This window comes from Macrobrachium nipponense, chromosome 6 (assembly GCF_015104395.2).
Source record: "Macrobrachium nipponense isolate FS-2020 chromosome 6, ASM1510439v2, whole genome shotgun sequence".
Taxonomy (NCBI): domain Eukaryota; kingdom Metazoa; phylum Arthropoda; class Malacostraca; order Decapoda; family Palaemonidae; genus Macrobrachium; species Macrobrachium nipponense.
In genome coordinates, this window is record NC_061108.1 from 99,308,425 (window position 1) to 99,330,085 (window position 21,661).

At 44.3% G+C, this 21,661-nt stretch overlaps 1 long non-coding RNA gene across 1 annotated transcript; it reads right to left on the bottom strand.

The window, feature by feature from the left end:
• Positions 1-326: 326 nt before the first annotated feature.
• Positions 327-18,668, bottom strand: LOC135216690 (uncharacterized). Its single transcript, XR_010314886.1, has 2 exons — positions 17,975-18,668; positions 327-1,770 (listed from the first exon to the last, which is right to left on the bottom strand). It is a non-coding gene; the product is annotated as an uncharacterized LOC135216690 (long non-coding RNA).
• Positions 18,669-21,661: the final 2,993 nt, after the last annotated feature.

Genomic DNA, 21,661 nt, shown 5'->3' on the forward strand with positions numbered 1-21,661 from the left:
ACATCTAATTCTTTGGACCTGACCAATGTTTTTATGTTTTTGGTGAAATGTCATACAACATATTTATGAAGGTATCATTATAAAAAAAAAGTAATGAAAGAACTAGCTTATAATAAAAAAACTGGATTTTAATTTTATTAGATAACCAGTTTACAAATGTACAGTATGTACACTATGTGCATAAACTAATAGTATATTTATGGTATTTAGTAATAATATGAGCATTACTTAAAACCTCCCTTAATTTTAGCATACCCTTGGTATAGCTTTGATGATAAGAAGTCCTCTAATACATTGTCATACTTATTACAAGTACAGTATTATGATGATATTTAATTAAAAACTTTATTTTAGCAGGTTACAATAACCTCAATCCTTGCATGATGTTCAACACTATATCATAATCGGTAACAAAATTCAAATACCCACAAATGCCCTTGCACATACATATGTACAAATATGAAACAGCAGTAGTAGGTGCAATGGCCATAGTATACAGTATATTTGGATCTAAATTTTCGAAAAAAAATTTGACTATAGGAATGGAGGCATAGTTTCATATTAAAGCTTGCTTACTTTCTACCATGTACCTCATGTAAAATCAAAAGTTGAAAAAGAAAATATAAAATGTATACATTCATTAGAATTTTGAAAAATAATTACAAACTTCCTCAACAAAAGGGGGGGAAGAAATGTTTGGAAAAGGTAGCAACGTGTAGCAACATAACACTTGGGCTATAACTCCATATCTGGTTTTATAAGTGGGGTTATGTTTGCATTCCAAATACTATTTCTTACTTATCAATTACCTTTGTATTCAACACTGCTAGGAATTACAATCCAAAACATGTGAATCTAGTGTTCAAAAGTACTGTATCAAACTTGAACTAGTGAGAGCAGTCAACCTGGTGATCACATTTGAAATAAATGAATTTGAATAAATAAAACTACTATACTGTAAAAACTATCACTTGCTCCAGGTTTTCGTCATTTACAATTTCTTTAATAACATTGCCAGTAAATTATGAAAACTAAATGGTCCATACAAAAAAATTATATAAAAATCCTATTGTTACTTTAAGGATAACAGCTCATGCATTCACTGGATATTTTTAGGCTAAGGAGTTAATGTGAACTTAAGAGGCTGCAATTAAGGCTAATTTCTGGGAAAGGAAAGATGACTGTACAATTGCTGTACATTTATTTTCATGCTTTACTAAACCTTCACTTCATTTCCATGGAAGGTATAAAATGATACAGGTTATATGCAACTTGCTTTACTCAGTTTTTCTCATTGTTACTTCAAAAGTTATGAAAAATATACCTGAAGTGTAAATAACTGGAGCACTATAAAGGTGCAGGCTTTTAGGTAGGTATAGAGTCTTAGACAATATGTCACATCTTTTAACACAAACAAACATGAAATATGTACATTAAATCTGGTCATGGCTGGAAAGCATTCCAATAATTTTGTCTATAAATTGAATCAGTTTCATTTCAGATCTTCAAAACTGGAGTATTCACATTATGTATATATTTGTTATCTGCTTACATGATCAATCTTATGTATTTTAAATGGAAATGTCAGTGTCTAAACATCTTCCTTGGAAAGTTTTAAAATTGAAATTTTTTACTTGTACTGGCCAATCCAGACATTTCCCCAAATAGTATAAAGTGGAAAATGTAAACATTCACATCACACAAAAGTATACTATACCATTATTTCTCAATAACTAATTCTGGATGTGCATATAAATTACCAATCACAACCTGAAATGTAGAAAAAAAAAATTAGGAAAATAATTGGGCTTCTCAAATAGAAAACTGCCTTAGGTGTTGTCACATGGGCAATTTTTTTGCATCTTGTGGTTCTGTACCACCAGTAGGGGTTTCAAGAGGTGCCGATGTAATTACAGGAAGAACTATTTGATGCCATAAACAGACTTTCTTTCTTTCTTCTGGGAGCATACATTTTATAAATAAGTTCATTAACTAGGAATTTATGCTTATATGATGATTGGCAGTTGTTCATAGATGTGGCTATATTGTATGCCTAACCTATGCTAAAAATGATATTGTTATGATACAATAAAGTTTGTTCATACTTACCTGGCAGATATATATATTCAAAGTGCCCACCCACCTCCCCTCAGGAGACAGTGGCACTAGAAAATATGAACAGAAAATGGGAATGGTTCCTGATACCCGCCTCCCAGCAGCGGGAATGGGTACTGACCACCTGGCCTCCCACTACGTGTGTCATAAGTTTTTGAAATTCTGTCGGACTTCCACAGCTATATATATATCTGCCAGGTAAGTATGAACAAACTTTATTGTATCATAGCAATATCATTTTGTTCATAAAGCTTACCTGTCAGATATATATACAGTTACCATCCGAGTTACGACCTAGATCCGTTCCGACCAACAGGTCGTATGTCAGAATGGTCGTTAGTCGAAAATACCAGCCAAAATGGCCGACACGTGGATTATAAGTACTCGGTTAAAGTGGAAGATTATACTGTACTCGAGGACATATGATATGAATGTGTTGCATTTTTAAGTAACTTTTTCTGTTGAATAATATTATTGTGTATATACAAGCTGTTTATTTATCATTTTTATGCCTTTTAGTTTCACTTTTATAATTTTATCATATATTTCTGTTGAATAATATTACTGTACATATGTATATACAAGCTGTTTATTTATAATTTTTATGCCTTTTAGTTTCACTTTTATCATACTTTTTCTGTTGAATAATATTACTGTTGTACTATACGTACAAGCTGTTTATGTATTTATCATTTTTATGCCTTTTAGTTTCACTTTTATCATTTTATCATAGAGATATTTTTAATATTATACTGTAGGTGCAATGTATTTAGCTTTTTTTTTCAGTTGGTTAGTTGATATACTACGTACATACATCTTAATATAATATTGTTTTAGAAATAAAATATTTATTACTGCAGTTGAATTTATTATACAAAAATACAAATGAAGATCAAAATACGAAAATAGAAAAGTTACAGTTCAAAAATAGAACATACAGTACTGTAGTACAAAATAGAAAATACATATGCATGTAAAAAAATAAGCAAAACAACACTCAAAATTAATGTTCACTGGTGCTTGGTTCGACGTCATCAACACTTTCTTCATACGCACGGTCGAAAGAAAGATCAGCTGTTAAGTCAGGCGAGGCAGGGGATGGGGAAGGGGTGGTTACTGCGCTGGCCGATGTAGGGGAGGGGGTGGCTTCGATGCTGGATGAGGCGGGCTTTTGTGTTCGTTTGACAAACATGCTAAGTGTCGTTTGGATCTTCTGCTTTTTCTTTTCATCGTAGATTTCTTTGTATGGCCTCATTACTTCTTGCATAGATCTCTCTATCCGGGCAAACCGTTCAACATTCGGATCCATTCCTTCCAATTTATGCAGCATTGTATTAAGCATTTGTATGGCTTCCGATAATCCCTTTACAGTAAACTTTCGTTCGGGCTCCTCCTCTTCTACAACTTCCTTTTCTTCCTCTCTTCTTTCTTCTTCAGCTTTCCTTTCTTCTTCTATTGCTAACAGTTCTTCATTTGTTAATTCCTCAGGTTCTTCACTTATCAGTCTTCAATTTCTTCTTCATCACATCCTAACTCAAGTTGCTTTGCCAAGCTAACAATTTTTCCTCGGACGTTGCTTAATTCCTCTTCGTTATCGAAGCCAACAAAATCTCTGAGGAAGCGTTTGCAGCAGTGTTTCCAAATACCACTCATACATTTTTCTGTCACCAAATCCCAAGCTTTAGCGACATGCTTGATACAATGGTAAATGTTGTATGATTTCCAATAATCCCGCAAAGTCAGCTCAGGGTTTTCATCCATAGCTTCGATGGCTTGGTCAAAGGAAATTCTTACGTAGTGCGCCTTGAACGTAGAAATCGCACCCTGGTCCATGGGTTGGATTAGGGGGGTGGTATTAGGGGGAAGGAAGACAACGCGCACGTTAGGATGAAGATCATCCAAGTGCGTCGGGTGGCCAGGCGCATTGTCAAGCACTAATAAAATCTTAAACGGAATGCCCTTATCGCTACAATATTGACGTGCCTCGGGTACAAAACAGTTTAAAAACCAATCTTCAAACAGTGCTAGCGTCATCCAGGCCTTTCTGTTACTTCGGTAATAAACGGGAAGGGCATGTTTGTTCACATTCTTCAGTGCACGTGGGTTTTCTGAAAGCGCAATCAAAAAAGGTTTTAATTTATGTCCTGCGATGTTTCCACCGAACAATAGCGTGAATCTTTCTTTGATTGCCTTGTGCCCTGGTGCACTCGCGAATTCTTTGCTTATGTACGTGCCTTTCGGCATCTTTTTCCAAAACAAGGCAGTTTCGTCCACATTAAAAATCTGTTCAGGCAAATATCCTTCTTTCACAATTAGTTTATCAAATTCTTCAACGAATGCCTTAGCAGCAGGACGCATCACTGCTAGCAGCCTCGCCTTTCGTCAGAACATGGTGCACTTGGTACCGATCTCGGAATCGACGAAACCACCCATCACTCGCTATAAACTCCAACGAAGCATATTCTTCACCTCCTTTCTCTTTTAACATTTTAAATAAACTTGTTGCCTTGCTTTGCACTGCTCGCAACATCACTTGCACATTTCTTTGTCTATTATCTTCCAGCCACGTAAATAACAACTTTTCCATGTCTGCTATCGGTCCTTCACGCTGTTTGGTGATAATAGTTGACTTGATTGGGGCTGCTCCTTTCACTGCGTCCTTAATCCTTTCCTTGTCCTTTAGAATGGTGGAGACCGTGGAGTGGGAGAGATGGAGACTTCTGCTTATGACAATTAACTTTCATCCCACCCTTCATATTTTCTTGATTACGTCCATCTTCATCTCCAACGTCAGTGCCTTCCTAGCTTTCTTGGCAGAATTGCATTCTGATGAGTCAGACTTTCTCTTAGGGGCCATGGCAAAGGTGTAATGAAAAAAATGTTCCTGCTACAATGTTACAGTACTGCTACAATGTCTAGACAGTGAGTGAGGTGGTTGGGATGAGTGTCTGGGATGCTGTGCTGCCGGCGCCGTCGTAACTGTCATACCGCGCCGCACGCACTACGCTACCGCGCTGCCAAACAGTAAACGCCGCCAAATATAAAAAAATAGACCCCTGTCGGACACTGTCGTAAGTACGGGTGGACGTAACTCGCGCAGGTCGTAACTCGGATGGTAACTGTATATGGCTGAATCCCACCTTTGGAGGTGGGAAGAGACAGAATAAGATTTAGGAAACAAATACATGTAGATGATTGACATCTTGGTTCCTTACCTGTTAGCATAGCTGACTTCGTGATTACTGTCACCCAAGTCCGCTTCTGCTTTACTAGAGTCTCCAGCAAGGTAGTGACCTATATAGCTGGTGAGTTCTAGATGATCTGTCAATGGGGGCGTGACCACAATGTGACTAGACCATTTGACCATACTGTGAGGGCAACGAAGCAAAAAAACCAACACCTGACCAAAACTAGCCAAATTTAAGATAGCCTATCTTAAGCTAAAGACTGGGAAGTCCGCCTCCGACCCAACAACCATAAACAATAAAATTAAAAAACTCCTCCTAACCATTTTCTACAGGATAGGATGAGTGCTACTTCCTGCCCCCAAAATTGTGTCTGCAGAGACGTATGGCCCTAGCGAACAGCAATTCTCGTATGTCGTCTTCACGTCCCGCAGGTAGTGTGAAGCGAACACCGAGTTGCTCCGCCAAAAGGTGGCACCCAGGATGTCGCTGAGAGCCATATTCTTTTGGAAAGCTACTGAGGTTGCGATAGCTCTCACTTCGTGCGCATTCACTTTCAACAATATCATATCACTATCTTTACAAGATGAATGAGCCTCCTTGATGGTGTCTCTCAAGAAGAACGCCAGAGCATTCTTAGACATCGGTAAGTCTGGCCTTCTTACCGAACACCACAAGTTGCTTGAAGGACCTCAACATTCCTTCGTCTTCCGCAAATAAAATTTGAGAGCCCTGACAGGGCACAGACTCTTTCTGGCTCTCGTCCAATAATTTCAGCCATCCCTTTTATCTCAAAACTCTTAGGCCAAGGGTTGGACGGGTTTTCATTTTTAGCTAGGAACGTTGGGCTCAACGAACAAACAGCATTATGCCCTTTGAAACCAACATGCTTACTGATAGCTTGAATTTCGCTAACTCTCTTCGCCGTCGCCAGAGCAGTTAGGAAAACAGCCTTTCTTGTAACGTCCCTCAAAGATGCATCCTGGAGAGGTTCAAACGGACTGGACATCAAGAACTTCAAGACCACGTCCAAGTTCCAGGAAGGCAGCTTAGGTTGAGCTACCTTCGTGGTCTCAAAGGATCTTAATAGATCATGAAGGTCCTTGTTATTAGCCAAGTCCAGGCCTCTGTGTCTAAACACTGCCGACAACACACTCCTGTAGCCTTTTATTGTCGGGACTGCTAGCTTAAAGTCATTCCTTAGATAAAGGAGAAAGTCTGCTATTTGGTTCACAGAGGTCGTGGTAGAGGAAACGCCCTTCTTTCTACACCAACTCCTGAAAGCGGCCCACTTCGATTGGTACACTGCAAGAGAGGAAGCTCTCCTTGCATTAGCAATAGCTCTTGCCACTGGTCTTGAAAAACCTCTCGCTCTGGCCAACTTTTCGATAGTCTGAACGCAGTCAGACTCAGAGCGGAGAGGTTTTTGTGGCACCTCTCGAAGTGGGGCTGTCTGAGTAGATCTGTCCTCAAGGGTAGCATCCTTGGGAAGTCTACCAAGAAGGTCATGACCTCTGTGAACCATTCTTTCGCAGGCCAAAGCCGGGCGATCAATGTCATTCTCGTCCCTTCCGACGCCGCAAACTTCCTCATGACTTCTCCCAAGATCTTGAACGGGGGGAAGGCATTAAGGTCCATCCCTGTCCAATCCCAGAGAAGGGCATCTATCGCTACTGCTCCTGGATCGAGAACAGGGGAGCAGTAAAGCGGAAGTCTCTTCGTCCTCGATGTAGCGAATAGGTCTACTAGAGGACATCCCCATAGCCTCCACAGCTCCTGGCATACCTCCTGGTGAAGAGTCCTTTCGGTCGGCAGCAGTTGATCTTGCCGACTGAGAAGATCTGCACGGACGTTCTCGACACCTGCCACGAACCTCGTAAGGATCGTTACGTCTCGTGCTTGTGCCCACAACAGGATCTCCCTCGCTAGACTGAACAGGGACCGAGAGTGCGTTCCTCCCTGTTTCTTGAGGTAAGCCAGAGCTGTGGTAATGTCCGAGTTGATCTGGGCAATTCGGTTTGAGACTTGGTCTTCGAAGAACTGGAGAGCCAAATGAATGGCCGCCAACTCTTTGAGATTTATGTGCCAAGACACCTGTTCCCCTCTCCAGGTGACTGACACTTCCTCCCCCCCTAGTGTTGCTCCCCATCCCGAGGTGGACACTTCGGAAAACAACATTAGGTCGGGGCTCTGAAGCTTGAGAAAAAAACCCTCTGATAGCTTTATGGGGTCGAGCCACCACTTTAGGTGATCCTTCACTTCCTTCGAGATCCTAAAGATCGAATCTAGATCCTCCTTGTCTAGCCAGTTTTCCGCCAGGAAAAACTGGAGAGGTCTGAGGTGCAGTCTCCCCAGGGAAACAAACTTCTCCAGCGAGGAAATGGTCCCCAGCACTCATCCATTCCCTCACCGAGCATGTTTCCTTCCCCAGAAAGGCTGAAACTTTGTCTAATCCTTGCTGCTGATGTTCCTGGGACGGAAAAGCCCGAAAAGCCACTGAATCCCTCTGAATCCCCAGATACATGATGGACTGCGTCGGGATCAGATGGGACTTTTCGAAGTTTACCAGAAGTCCCGGGTCCTTCAGACACTTTGCGTTCTAAGTGGCTCGAATCAGCCAGTCGTCTAAATAAAGAGAGATCCTTATGTTGGAAAGATGAAGCCATCTTGCCACATTCTTCATTAAGATTGTGAATATCATCGGGGCTATGGTTAACCCGAAGCAAAGAACCCTGAATTGAAAAACTTTCCCCTTCAGGACAAACCGGAGGTACTTCATCGACTGAGGATGGATTGGAACGTGAAAATAAGCGTCCTGAAGGTCTAAGGACACCATCCAGTTGCCTGGTCTTAAGAACCCTAGAACTGACTGAGGCGTTTCCATTTTGAACTTTTGCTCTTCTACAAAAAAGTTCAACCTGCTGACATCTAACACTGGTCGCCATCCTCCCGACTGTTTCGGCACCAGGAACAACCTGTTGTAGAAGCCTGGGGATTCCAGGTCTAGGACCTGTTCCACAGCCCTCTTTTCGAGCATTTGCTCGACCAGATCATACAGAATCTGCTGCTTCTCCCGATGGTAAGAGGGTGATAAATCCCTGGGTGTCGTGCACAGCGGGGGCGGTTCGAGGAAAGGGATCTTGTATCCTCGCTCGATGACATTGAGGGACCAGTTGTCCACCTCTCTCTCTCTCTCTCTCTCTCCAGGCTCTTGCAAATAAACGAAGCCTGGCTCTGACTGGTGTCTGAAGGAAAGACGTCTCACTTTTTACCCCTGGTCTTGGAAGGGGCTCTGCCTCTGGGAAGACCTCTTCCTTGAGGAGACGATCTCGAGGAAGCTCCCCCTCGAAAGGGCTTCTGCTTCTTAGAAGCTTGACCCAGCGTAGAAGTCGAAGGGACTGCCAGACGTCTAGAAGACTGGGCCAGAAGGTCTTGTGTGGCCTTCTCTTGCAGGCTGACGGCTAGATCTTTGATCATTGCCTGGGGGAAGAGATGGCTCGAAAGAGGGGCGAACAGCAACTCTGCCCTCTGAGAGGGAGAAACAGACTTCGCAGTGAAGTTGCAGTACAAAGCTCTCTTTTTCAAGAGCCCCATACAAAAGTGTGAAGCCAGCTCCTCCGAACCATCCCTGACGGCCTTGTCCATACACGCTAGCATGCTGGAAAGCTCCCCCAGACTAATCGAGTCCGGACTCCGTGACTGAACATCTAGGACTCCCAAGCACCAGTCCAAAAAGTTAAAAATTTCCATCGTTCGGAACAGTCCCTTTAGATGGTGGTCCAACTCAGAAGGCATCCACGACACCTTCGCCGATGAAAGTAGAGACCTCCTCGGAGCGTCAACCAGGCTGGCAAAGTCGCCTTGGGCAGAGGAAGGAACCCTCAACCCAACGTCCTCTCCTGTCTCATACCACATCCCTGCTTTGCCATTGAGTCTCGACGGAGGCAGAGCAAATGAAGACTTTCCTTGAGCCTTTCTCGAGTCCATCCAGTCATGGACCTTCTTAAATGCTCTCTTGGTCGAAAGGGAAGTCTTCATCTTTACAAATCCTGGCGATTTACTGGATTTGGATGAGGAGAACTGAGAAGGAGGAGAGCGAGGGGCCGAGGGTTGAAACTTGTCTCCAAACGAAGAACGAAGAAGACGGGCCAAGACCTGGTAATCCGATGAAGACGATGTTGAAGGTTGCTCTTCATCTACTGCCTCCATAGAACTGCTGACTTCTCCTTCTTCTACAGGAGCAACTGACGGGTCCACAGAATGGAGAGGTCTAAGACCTTTAGGCCCCACTCTCAAAAGGGATCTGCGTTTCGAGGCTGAACTCTCCGCTCAAGGCTGGACATCCTTCACAACAGCCTCCGATGCGTCCGGCAAAACTGCAGATAAAACAGTCTTGAAGAGCGTCTTGACCAGCGTCTTGACCAGCATCTTGAAGTCGGCGAGTGTCCTGAAGAGCATCCTGATGAGCGTCCAGGCGTCGGCGAGCATCCAGAGAAGCGTTCCGATGAGCGTCCTGAAAAGCGTCCATACGAGCGTCCTGAAAAGCGTCCAGCTGGGCGTCCTGCCGAGAAGTCCGACGAGCGTCATGACAGGCGTCCTGACGAGCGTCCCGACGATCCCTTTGACAAGACGAAGGAGCTTGTGAAGCGTCAAGCTTAGCAGCTTGAGGAGTGTCCTGCCTCGCACCAGTCCAAGCGTCACGAAGAGATGTGAGAGGAGCGTCTTGGCGAGAATGAAGACGATCCCTGCTACGATGAGCTTGAAGGTCTTCCTCCCTCTCGAACGACAAGAGTTTGGGGAGACGTTCATCGTGCCCTCTAGACAAAAGCTGGGGTGCAGAACGAAATCTAGAGGGGGACGAAACAGGTGAAGGAGACGAGCAAGGAGAGGGAGAGGGGGACTGCCTGGACCTCTTGATAGGCAGCCTGTCATCCTTCCTACGACGCCGCTGCTCTGCCTCTCTCTCTCTGCCAGCAATGAAGCTAACTGTTGCTGCATTGACAGGAGCATCCTCTTGGTAGGAGAAGACTCCTTCTCAGGGGAAGGGCTGATCCTGTGGGAAGACGAGGGGCGAGGGGACGCCTTCTTCCTTCTCGCAGGAACAGCTCTCTCCCTGGAGCGGCTGGGGCGCTCAACAGCGTCATCCTCGGATGACGTCCTGGTCCTCTTCTGCAGCAGAAACACGTCGAAATCTGGAGAAGACCGCAAAACATCCGGAGAAAAAGGACGTGAAGCGTCCTCCTCTCTGAAGCTTCTCTTCAAGGGCCGAGAGTCCTTCTGAGAGCTCCACCCCTTGCGTGGGGAGGACGCTTCGGAGGACGAGAAGCAATCCTTCAGGAGACGTGCACGAGCACGCTCCTTGGCGCCCTGGGAAGCGTCAACAGGTCCTGCCGAAGGGACACTAGATCAGTGGGGAGCCCCCGTAACCCTCCTTCGGCTTTTGACATGCCCACTCCCTGATTCTTGGGAGTCTGACAAAGGTCCAGGCCTAGAGGCATTATGGGGCCGATCTGATGGCCCCTCCACAACACTAGGGGCACTATCACTGCACTTCACTGCACTAGTATCCAAGGCAAGCACTTTGGATTCCAGATTACGGAGAGAATCCAAAATCACAGAAAGGGCATTACCCTCCACAGACACAATCTCAGGGCCCGAAGGCAACACCACAGGGTTAGGAGAAACAAAGTCTACTGGAGGGTTAGCAGGAGAAATATTACTGCCCTGACGCCTACTGCCTGATACACTCCTGGAGGAAGACCTCCTGATTCTGTCACGCTCTAACTTGCGTACGTAAGAATCATACATCTTCCAACCTGAATCAGACAAACTTTCACACTCCTTACATCGGTCATTTATCAAGCACACATGTCCCCTACAACTCGTGCATACAGTGTGGGGATCTACCGAAGCCTTCGGTAGCCTCACCTTACACTCATCCATACAACATACTCTGACACTAGCAGAACTAGAACCAGACATCTTACTTACAGGAAAAATCAAAGCCAAAATAAAAAAGTCCACAAAAGCGTGTGCCTAGCCACAGATCCAAAGTCAAAACCAAAAGACAATCAAGATACTTATGTGACAATGAGAAGTTAACAAAATCCAAAGCGGAGGTACTGAAAACAGGTGTTGACAGTACCGGCGACAGAGAAAATCTGAATAGAAAATGGTAATGGTTCCTGATACCCGCCTCCCGCCTCCCAGCGGCGGGAATGGGTACTAACCACCTGGCCTTTCACTACGTGTGTCGTAAATTTTTGAAATTCTGTCGGACTTCAGAGAATACAGCTATATATATATATCTGACAGGTAAGCTTCATGAACAAAATTATATTTTTATAATCAAAGTTTCACATATACTTACCAAAGTAAGATTCATTACCTGGCAGTCAAAAACTCAAAAAGTTTGGCAGCAGTGGCCCTGCCATCATTAGTGTACGTGAACGGGACTCGCCCAACCAGAAGCTGGAGTTGCAGAGTGAAGAAAGTTGGAAAAGCTACTAAAAATATCTTAGTAAGCTAGCAAAAGGAGTAGCGGGGTGTTGTTCCAAAATCTATTCATCCAAAGAAATATCAGGAGCTAAATTCTGAGGTTCTTGTGAAGTAATGGGATCCAAGGACAAGTCTGAGGAAGTGAGACCGATGTCAGTAAATCTGTAGTCAAATCCAGGTGCTGGGCACCACACGTTCACTTTCTGGCACAAGATGAAGCTTGGCTGTAGACAGGCGCTCGTGAGCAAGTACTGTGTGCTCGGGAACGGGTGCTGGGCACTTATGGTGCGCTGCATGTTCATTAGCAGCATTCACATGTGGCGAAGGAAAGTGCTTGAAGTTCAAGGGATGCTTGACAACTGAATGAGAGCACATCTTGGCAGTGGACAATCGCTAAGGGAGATAAAAACTGTCATTCAGAAGTTCGCTCTGGGCTTCTCCAAAACCTACATGAAGGAACCAGGAGGCATTCCACCTCTTTACTACATTTGTAGGGAAGAGGATAATCACTCCTCTGATCTTCAGCTCATTTTTTCAAAGGCTGTTAACTTCCAAGGTTGCCACCCATGGCGCCTCACTTGTACATCTGAACTAGACGACCCCGAGGAAAGGTTACGCACTGACTTCCGGATGCCTTTCCATTAGCTGTCTGCTGCATCCTGGGACTTTACAACAGCATCAGCTGAGGGGAGTGGCTACCCAGGCGCAAACTCCACCAACCTCCCTTAGACTATAGGTATGCCTCCTCCCTGGTGCATGGGAGTCTGACATGGACCTGGGTATAGGAGCACTGGTGGGCGGGATAGACACCGCCTCTACACACACTGCACTAGCACTTTCACTGATATGAACACCTTTGTCCATAAGAACTTTAACTGTGAGCCCAAACATGATCTACACGGGCTTTGACGCTGAGATTGGCATTAGGGTAGGAAACAAGGGGGTCTGGTAAGGGAGGGGTCGTAATAGTCAGAGGAATGGGAAGAGGAGAAGAAACAGAAAAGTTAAAAGTTAGAAGGCATAATAGGTACATCAGTACATCCGATTTAGGAGAAGCCTACAAACTAGCAACATTCTTAGCCTCAGCTCTGATAGCTGCCTTCCTCTTCCAATCATGCTTTAATTTATCCAAATGAGCTGAAAGAGCCTTCCACTTCCCCTGATCCCAACCTTTGCACTCCTGACATGTCAAATTGGTAGAGCAAGTCTGGCCCCTAAAGTTAGAACAAATTGTATGGGAGTCATAAGACAGTTTAGTCATTCTAGTTTTGCAGCCTTTAACACTAGCATTACTAGTGTCTGATATTCTATTCTAAGTCTATGCAAAATCAGAGGCCAAAGCACCAATTAAACTAAAAAATAACAACTCCAAGGCTAACAAAAGAAAAAGCAGTACAGTGGTCCCCCCGTATTCGTGGGGGATGCGTACCAGACCCCCCCGCGAATAGTTAGAATCAGCGAATGTTTGGAACCCCTATAAAAACGCTAAAAACAGCCTATTTTGTTAGTTAAAACTTAAGAAAAACCACTAAAAATTTTCATACTTGGTTTTTTTAATAGTTTTATCACAAAAAGTGCATTTTATGATGAAATTGATAACAAAAACCAGGAATTTGTGGATATTTCTCATAGAAAAATACCGCGAATGCATGAATTTTCCGCGAATAATGCAGGGAAACGTTCCCGAGAGAAATCCGCGAATGTGTGAGTCCGCGAATCCGGAGAACGCGAATACGGGGGGTCCACTGTACATTGCCAAAATACGACACTTAGTAACCATCTGGTGTCCAAAATAAAAATTTTAGCTGCGAAGAATGTCTGATGTTCAGTTGTTAACAGCAGAAACAAATTCAGCTGTTCAGCTGTGTAGTACTTATCCTTCCTGATGGTGGGTGGGGCTGTGTCTCCTACACAAAAACAAAAGAAGCACTAAAGTGATTTTAAATTTTCTAGCTGCTGCACAAGTTTGTCACTAAACTGTGTAATTACTTGGAAAGTTTTGTATATAAAACTCAATCTGTTTGTCCATTTTGTACTCTAGGCTGGCAATGGTGTCTAGATTGGAAGCATGGGACACCTAGAAAGGAGTTTATGGTAAAGAAGTAGGAAGACTAATGATGAAGGAAGAGATACTATTTGATTTCTTTGCCTGGAGTCACCTCTAAGCTAGATCTACTCTCGGCTCTAAGAGCCGCCTCTCTTCCTATCCTTTTCCATCTTCTCAGAGTGAGACTTGAAAGTTTTCAAAGTCTATCTATCCCAACCCTGACATTCAATGCAATTAAGTTGAGTTTTGCAGCGAATAACTGCTGACGAACTGGTGTCCGACATATGGTTACTTCACCAAATATGCAGAAAACCACACAAGCGATGAAATTGACTGTGGGAACCACCAATGTTACTCCATGGCCAGCAGAAAACTAATTGTTGGTAGTTTGCTCAGCAGTACCAGGTGTTTCCAAAAGTGGGCGGGGTCCTGTTCACCTACACAAATGACAGTAGCGCCACTGCCACCAAAATTTGAATTTTCCACTGCCAGGTAAGGAAGCTTACAGCTGTGTAATTGTTTGGTAAGTCACTCATGTGAAAATTACAATTTTTTAAAGTAAATTGCAATTTTCCTACCTATACAAACCTGAGGTCCTTTACATTAGGAATTACTTTACGGCAAAGCTGGAACACAGCCGTTAAATTCTTGAACAAGGTGGTTAGGCAGTAACTACCGTCTAGTAAGCGGTAGACCTGCCTGCCGGGATCTAAACACCACTTTGCCTTTCGGCCCATGTTTCAGATTGAGGAGTGGCATGAGGTGGGTGTTAATGTAAAGGACCTCAGGTTTGTAGAGTTAGGGAAAATACATTTTACTTTTTAAAAAATTGTGATTTATTCCTATACAAATACAAACCCAAAGCCCTTTACATTAGGAAGACTCACTGATTGCTGGTCGTAAGAGCTTGATCTGAGTTTAAGATTTGCATGATCAAGAGTCAGACTTCTAGGCCTTTTCAAAATGAGTGAAGAATCATAACTCATCCGAAAAAGGGCTGGGAAGAATATTTAAGAGTCAGAGGCATTAATGCAAAGTTCTGGGAAGGGTTTGCATTATTGCCAGTCTCCTTCCTCCTCTTGCTAGAGAAAGGCACAGGATTGCTTCTATGATTCTGATAAGTAAAGTAGAAAGGAAACTCAATGTGTAGGCTTACAGCATCAAACGCCCAGCCAGCAAGTGTAAGTTTGAGTCCGATCCTCAACCTGAAGGAAGAGGTGTAGAAGGACAAGGAGGGGGAAGGGGGGAAGAGGCCAGTCACTCTCACACCCTTCTCCCCTCTAGAACTGCACATCATAGGCGAGATGCAACTTGTCCTCTTGAAGGAGCCGGGTAAGCAAACAAAACTTGTTGAGCATCCACCACCGGTCCAAGGGAAAAGGAGTTCCAAGGCCCTGTGGACCTATCCAAAAGAACGAAGATATAGCTTTTTAGTCCGACATATTCTTCAAAGTGTGATGAAAGTACTAGGCCACTTGCACTGCTCTGTGAGAGCGTATATTTGACCCATCTGCAGAGGCGTTCCTCACAATCTGGTAGGACTCGGAGGAAGACATGTCGTCAGACACTTCTGCATTGGGGGTCAGCAGTGGAGAAAGGTATTGACATTCAATGGAGGTTGTCAATCCTCCATAGGGACAAAGTTGTCAATCCTCCATAGGGACAAAGTAATGATTGATCTGTATCAACCAATACAGTCCAAAATGCAGATCATGAAGGATTGGCACTTGTCAATAGATGCTGAAAGATTGTGTATCCAAGATGGAGTCACGACATGACACTTGCCTTTTGAAGGGTGATGTTGAGAAAGAACTAAGCAAATCGTCTCTATCTTCTTCGCCAATGCCAGAGGGAGACGAGATGTAGTCTTGGAAATCAAAACTCTGCCTGAAGATTCTTGCTAGGTATGTGCACGCTAGACAGGAGCCAAATGCCTTCTAGAGACCAAAGTCCCTGTGATGGCAAGTCAGAGAAGTTTCTCATCAGTAGTTGAACCTCAACTAAGGAGAAGCAATACTACTTCAGTGAATGACTCAGGCAAATGCGGACCTACGTCTTCACACTTGAATCAGAGAGAAATGAACTCTCACGATTCTGATCACACAAAAAGTCCCATTGATGACACCAACCAGTGAAGACGGCTGTAATCCCTGGCATGTTACAACAGACTGAAAGTTATTCTGCTATTTCAATGCTGCTCAGTGAGAAAGTATATGCTTGCAATGAAGGTGGGAGTCTTTGGTCGTGAAAACCTAAGGATTGTACTGCCTGAAAAACTGCTTCTTGTGGTTTGAATCAGCGAGGAACACTTCTATTTACCCTGGAAGCAGAGCTAGATGGGCAGAGAACAGGCAGTCTTCCGTTATTAATTTTCATTTCAAGGTGAACAAAGAATAACTGAACACCTTACGGATTAGAAAACTGTAATATATAAAACACAAAATTTGAATTGTCTGAAGAAAATCATTCTGAGTCACTGCAGCGGCTGATGGGTCAGTGTGACGGAGTAGAAGACTACAGACTTCTGTTATATACTGTGGGGGTAAAAAGGATAATGAGACATATCTCTGTCTGAAAATTCTTGCAATGGCAAATGCGTAGTATGAGACATGAAGCTTATGCGAGAATTCCGAGCCAACCATAGACCTATGTCTGTGATGGCCGAGCAGAGAGATTTGAATTAGTAGTTAACCCTCAACAGAGGAGAAACAACACTAAGATGAACAGAAACTCAGAGAGATGTACCAGATTGACAGAAACACCAAGTGGTTTATTGCCCATTGATGTAACTGGACTGTCAATTCATGAAGATGGTGTGAGACTTGCCCCCTTGTTTGTTAAAGCGACCACTGTGGTGTTGTCGGACATCAATACCACGGAATGACCTACTACTTGGTCTTGAAAGTTGTGAAAGTCCTGAAGGACTAAAAAAGCCACTTTCAGTTCCAGGACACTGATGTGGAGATGTTTTTCTTCTGAGCTCCAAATCCCTTCAGTCAAGGTAACCGAGAAGCGAAGAATCTCTGGAAGAGGAATATGAAGAGGAATCCCCATTGTCAGATTTTTGTTGCCCAGCCACCCTGTCTCACCTCCTGTGTGATAGTGATGCGGAAGAATGGAAAATCTGTCACCGGGAACCAAAACTCCTTCAGCTTCCACTGTAAGGAGAGGAGATGAAGTCAGCCATGAAAGGTGACCTGGAAAGACTTGCCATTGATGTGCAGGCTGTTTTTGTTTTGGTAAGAATGACCTTATGACAGTCTTGAACTTCTCTATTCTCGGATCTAAAGGAAAGACTCAAAGTGACTGTGTCTATCAACATCCTAAGGTAGAGTCCTTTGCCTCGGGACATGGTTTGACTTCATATTTATCACAAACCCCAGGTTGAGACAAAATTGAAAATAGCCTCTGTCCTGGATCAACTTCATCCACGAGAACTTCCAAGAACCAGCCGGTCATCAAGGTATCTGAGGATGTGAATCCCTTGAGAATGAGCCAGAATCGAAACCAGAGTGAACAACCTTGTGAATACCTGAGGGGTGGTCGACAGACTTGAAGCACAGGACTTTGAACTGATAAACTGCCTCTCCCAGAACAAACTGAAGAAGATTCTGAGATGACTGGTGAACTGGGATCTGGAAGTAGGCACCCTTCAGGTCTATTGTCAACATGAAGTCGTTTTGTCTGATGGCCGCTAGAACTATATGGGGAGTTTCCATTTTGGGATGAGCCTTCTTGATTAAAAGGTTAAGTTCATAAAAAAAAAACTGAAAGATACCATAGAGGATTAAGGGAAAAGCTATCCTAATTGTGTGCTACCTTTGAAAAGTGACTGGGGGATCCTCTGACTTCCTTTGGTGGATTGACCACAAGATCAAAATACATTATACAATAAACAAAACTCTGGGAAATGAGCTGGCTGGTGTTCCTGGAATACCAGTGATAAATAAAGATAAGATCTACTACCATGGGTGTGGTGGGACCCAAATGTATTTTCAAAACGGATAAGTGAGGTTCTCTTCTGGAATAAGTCCAGATTTTGCTCCTACAACAGATTAGGTTTTTATAAATTAAAAGGTTTGTCTTCAAACACATTTCAAATACTGGAGAAACACATTGCAAAACTTACTTGTCTTTTTATTATCTCTAAAGATTCCCTTGCTCTCTGAAGTTGCCTCTGTTGTTCCTCACCAATAAGCAATTTTCCTTCTCTAAAGCCATCTCTTACTCTTTGTAAGGCATATTCTCTGAAAGTAAAGAAATTAATATAATGCTATGTTCCATATATGGTATACAGTTGACCCCCACTATTTGCGGACTCACGATCCATGTACTCGCCTATTCGTGGATTTTTCTATGGACCATATACTGGCAGTCCCCGGCTTACGACGTTCCGAGGTTACAACATTTTTCAATTATATTTATCAGAAATTATTTCCAGGTTTACGACACATGTTCCAGGGTTACGCTCCCACAACACTCATCTGGCAGAAGAAATATGACTCCAAAAATACAAAATAATCAATTATTTGATGAGTTTTTATTTAATGAAAAATGCAATAAGAATGCAGTTTACACAATTTTTAATGCACCCAAAGCATTAAAAGTAAGGTTTTCTTAGGATTTTTGACAATGTTCTGGCTTACAACGATTTTCGGGCTAAAACGCGTCTCAAGAACGGAACCCCGTCGTAACCCGGGGACTCCCTGTATACCCATTATTTGCAGAAAATTTGCCTATTAGCTGTATTTTTCACTGAGAATATTCACAAATATGATATTGTTAAGATACAATAAAGTTTTGTACATACTTACCTGGCAGATATATACGATTGATGGCCCTCCCAACCTCCCCTCAGGAGACAGGTGGAAGAGAAAATCTGGTTCTAGAACGGTAATCGTTCCTATTCCTGCCACCCAGCGGCAGGGGCGGTAGATCACCTGACCTACCTGCAGCGTGTGCCGCGAAATTCGAATTTCTGTCGGGGACGACGGAGTCTATAGCTAAGTATATATCTGCCAGGTAAGTATGTACAAAACTTTATTGTATCTTAACAATATCATTTTTGTACATGCAACTTACCCAGCAGATATATACTTAGCTGATTGACACCCTTGGTGGTGGGAAAGAGACAACTATTTACTGAATAGACAGGTAAACAACATATGTTGTAGGTAATAAATAAATAAAACCTTGGTTCCTACTTGATCAGGCAGAAGACTCCATGGCTAATGCCTAGGAATCTGCTTCGCCTCAAGAGCCTCAGCGAGGATGTGACCTATGGCTAAGAGTTCTTGTGGGTCTGTCGATGGGGTCTTATCCATTTACTCGACAGAGCCTCTTACATGACAATATGCCTATGCCTAGTGGCATAATTAAGGAGCACAACACCGATCCCGATCACCTGATCCTAACACGAGGGTTAGTGCTTAAGTTGAAAAGAGTTATCTACAAACTCCTTTCAAACAACCCAAAGAAAAAACACGACGTTAAATAAAATTTAACTCACTAGTTAAGGATCAGTATCTGCTCCCTATCCCAGCAATGTATCCGCAGACACGTATCAACCAAGAGAGAAGGATCCCTCGAAGGTTATCTTGACATCCTTCGGATAATGGGAAGTCAACACAGAGTTGCATCTCCCGTATGTGACAGCTAATATGTCCTTATGACATATTGTTAGGGAAAGAACAAGAATTCGGAAAAGCTCGCACTTCATGCGCTTTTAATTCTCAGCTGTTTGAAGGAATCATCAATGCACTTATCAAGTGCTTAGGAGATCACAATGTCTCAAAGAAGGCCAGGGCGTTCTTTGATATAGATCTCTTCTGAGTGAAGCCTGGAGCCTGGCTAGCGCTTCGTGCCTGGCAGGCGCCTAGCGCCTGTCCTAGCGCCTCGCGCCTGGCTGGAGCCTTGCGCCTGAATGGCGCCTAGAGCCTGGCTGGAGCCTCGCGCCTAGATGACGCCTTGCGCCTGGCTGGCGCCTCGCGCCTGGCTGGTGCCTGATTGGCTCCTCCTTCCTGGCTAGCGCCTCGCGCCTGGCTGGAGCCTTGTGTCTGGCTGGTGCCTTGCGCCTGGAAGGCACCTGGAGCCTGGCAGAAGACTTCATGATTACTGTCTATGAGTCTGCATGCCTCAAGAGTTTCAGCGAGGTAGGGACCTATGACTGACAAACCCTTCTGGATCATGTCAATGGGGGCTAGCCCGCTTACACGACAGAGCCTTCTCGGATCGTGCCAATGGGGGCTGACCCACTTACATGGCAGAGCTTCCACTGTATCATATCAATGGGGACTAGCCCTCTTACATGACAGAGCTTTAGGTTTCTCTTTACTGGAAGGAGCCTTGCGTCTGGATGGATCCTCAATCCTGACTGGAGCCTAGCCTTGAAGGAGCCTGGCACCTGGATGGCGCCTGGCTGGCTTTCTAGAGGCCTGGCTGGCTCCTAGAGCCTGGCTGGCTTCCTAGAGCCTGGCTGGCTCCTAGAGCTGGCTAGCCGGTTCCCCTAGAGCCACTGGCTGGCTCCTAGAGCCTGGCTGGCTCCATAGAGCCTGGCTTGGCTCCTAAGGCCTGGCTGGACTCCTAGAGCCTGGCTGGCTCCTTAGGAGCCCTGGGCTGGGCTCCTGAGCCTGGTTTGGCTCCTATAGCCCTGGCTGGCTCCTAGAGCCTGGGCTGGCTCCTGGAGCCTGGACTTGCCTCCTAGAGCCTGGCTGGCGCCTCGCGCCTGGCTTGGCTTCTCCACACTTGCTGGAGCTTCGAGCTTGGAAGAGTCTCTAGGCTGTCTGGCGATGTCCACATCGGACACTCTTATATCTGTCCGATTTGTTCGCCAAATCTGGCGCATTTGCGCCAGGTTGGAGGCCCGCTCCTTCTCAGTATCCGACCATGACAGAGTTCCTTGGAACTGTCCGCCTCGGGCGTTTTTCGCCTGTATTGGCATTTGGCGCTTGGCTGGCGCTACATTGTCCGAGAGTCCTGAACAACCACATAGTTTATCAGGAGACTGGAGAAGGGTGGAAGAAATTCTTCCCCTTTGAGCTTTTGGCCCCTGGCAAGGGGAGGTGATTTTAGTCAGCTACACCCAGTAGACGACAGGATATCTAACAATACGAGGGAGAAGAGTCTTCCTCCGAGGAGGATCCTTCATGAACACTTCTTTTGCTAACGAGATCTCTTCTTACATGTTGATGAGGTTCCTCGTTGCAGAATCTTCCCTATCCTTGCCCGAAGGAAGGGAAGGAGTCTGGAAGTCGAAGGAGACTCTGAGCTGAAATTGGGCGGAACCCTGATTTCTAGCTCTTATTGTATCCTTCTGAATACCTTCTGGGAAGCATTTTGAGCCCTCATCGCACCCCGAAGACTCTGTAGGCAAACGTTTTAAACCATCTCTTCTTCTGTAGATGAAAATGTAAGTACCCTGCCTGGGCAACTAAACTTCTATCTGAAAGCGTTGCGTCAGGAATAGAGGGATTTATTTCTTTTGCCAGACATACTATGCTGGCAAGAACCCATTGCCGAGTCTCCATTGAATCTGATGCGAGATTCCAATGCACAAAAAATTCACTTGTCTTCTTGGTCGTTTAGGGCTAAGAGAAACAAAGAATTCCTTCATAAACTTCCTCAAAGAAGTTTGATGAGGAGCAGTTCCATTTTGTCGGAACACGGAATCTGTGGCCACAAAAAAAAAAAAATTCCATTCGAAGTACATGATATCCTACTCTTGTCGTATTGCGGTATCGTATAAGATCCCGAAGATCTTAATCCTCTGTTATCTCTCATTCCCTTTGTAGAGACAGAGTATGGCCTTTTACTGCGT